The 1837-nt window shown below is 51.3% G+C and overlaps 1 long non-coding RNA gene across 1 annotated transcript; it reads left to right on the top strand.

The window, feature by feature from the left end:
- The first annotated feature begins 924 nt into the window (after nt 1-924).
- Nucleotides 925-1378, top strand: LOC122764759. Its single transcript, XR_006359878.1, has 2 exons — nt 925-1152; nt 1249-1378. It is a non-coding gene; the product is annotated as an uncharacterized LOC122764759 (long non-coding RNA).
- The last annotated feature ends 459 nt before the right edge of the window (nt 1379-1837 follow it).

Here is a 1837-nt window from a genome sequence, read left to right as displayed (position 1 = left end):
GTGACTGGTCTGCCCGCCTCTGCTGGCAACACGGTAGTCCTTACTGTTGTTGACCGTTTCAGTAAGTTTACCCGTTTCTTGCCTCTACCTAAACTGCCCTCGGCCAAGGAGACAGCTGATCTCTTGGTCACAGACATAGTTTCAGATCGTGGGCCTCAATTCACCTCCGCTGTCTGGAAGGCGTTCTGTTCCTCTGTTGGAGCCACCATCAGTTTATCCTCAGGATACCATCCACAATCTAATGGTCAAGCGGAAAGGGCAAACCAGGATCTAGAGACCTCACTCCGCTGCATGTTGTCCTGCAACCCCTCAACCTGGTCGACGCTAATTCCGTGGGTGGAGTTGCCTTCATCTGCCACAGGTATGTCACCATTCCAATGTGTTTTTGGATATCAGCCTCCCCTATTCCCCTCACAGGAGAAGGAGCTTTCAGTACCCTCAGTCTAAGCCCATGCCCGCCGGTGCCACAAGACCTGGCACCGTGCACGCTCTGCCTTACTCCAAGCCTCTGACCGCTACAAGCGCCAAGCGAACCGCCATCGCACCCCTGCGCCCTGCTATGCTCCTGGAGACAAGGTATGGCTTTCCACCAAGGATCTCCCTTTAAAGACAGACTCTAAGAAACTGTCCCCAAGATTTATTGGCCCTTTTGTGATTCTGAGGATTGTTAACCCCAATGCTGTTCGGCTGAAGTTACCTCGGACCCTTCGGGTTCACCCTGTGTTCAACGTGTCTGCTGTCAAGCCTGTTGTCTCCAGTCCGCTGGTTCCCCCTCCTCCCCCCAGGGTCATTGACGACCATCCCGCCTTCACTGTTCGGCGTCTCCTGGACTGTCGCCGCCGCGGCCGTGGCGTTCAATACTTGGTCGACTGGGAAACCCGGGCCTGGTGGGCCGCCCAGTGGCGTCCGTCGGGGGAGGGGTACTGTCATGAGGCCAGCCTCATGACAGTTTTGGTGTTTGTTTTTGTCTGCCTGTCACCTTCCCCTCCCCCCTTGCACTCTGTCACCTCTGCTGGACCTGCCTACCTCCCACTCCACACCTGCCCTTCTGCTGCAATCAAGCCACCTGGTTTCCATCAGCTCATCACCCAGTCTGCACTTAGTTCCTGTCCCTACCTTCAGTCTCTGCCGGATCGTCACTCAGTGTACACGGTTTGTTGGAAGAAGACTACTATTCGAGCTAACCTTTAGAAACTGTACTCTGTTGCCAGTCGGTGCAAAATTTAAACCTGTTTGTCTTTTGTTCAGTCCTTCCTGCCTGCCCGTCTGCCAGCCCAGCCATCACCTCAAGCCCTCCAGCCGTCATCCCCCCTCCCCCCGGACCAGCACCCTTCCTTCCCCGCATTCCCTCATCTCAAATAAACTTTTTCTTTCGTCAGTCAGAGTCTCGTTCTGGGTTTCTTGCTAAGCCGTGACAGGAGACATGTTACAGGGAGGTTCAATCCTTACTTTCCAACAAATGAAAAGCAAATATGACATCACTAATAACGATTTTTTAAAATACCTCCAGGTTAAAAATTTTATTCTGTGTAATTTGAAAAAATCCACTGGGGATCTGGCTATTTCCCCTATAGAGTCCTTATTGGTAAATGACAAGAGACTTAAATTCTTCACCAAAAAGGTTTATAAGACCCTCTGTAATCTCAATGCAGATAACTCTGACAAAGTAAAAGGCAAATGGGAATCTGATCTGGGTCCGATCGAGCCTGAGGATTGGAATGCCCTATGTAGCCAGCCCTCTAGTGTTCTGTTGTCTAACTCTGCCTGGGAGAGGCAATTTAAGATTTTGCATAGGCTCTTTATTACCCCTGAAGCCAGACATAAAATGAATCCAACT

Source organism: Solea senegalensis, unplaced genomic scaffold (genome assembly GCF_019176455.1).
Source record: "Solea senegalensis isolate Sse05_10M unplaced genomic scaffold, IFAPA_SoseM_1 scf7180000017644, whole genome shotgun sequence".
Lineage (NCBI taxonomy): Eukaryota > Metazoa > Chordata > Actinopteri > Pleuronectiformes > Soleidae > Solea > Solea senegalensis.
Note: the sequence above shows the minus strand (reverse complement) of the source record. Positions and strands in the feature narration are given on the sequence as shown.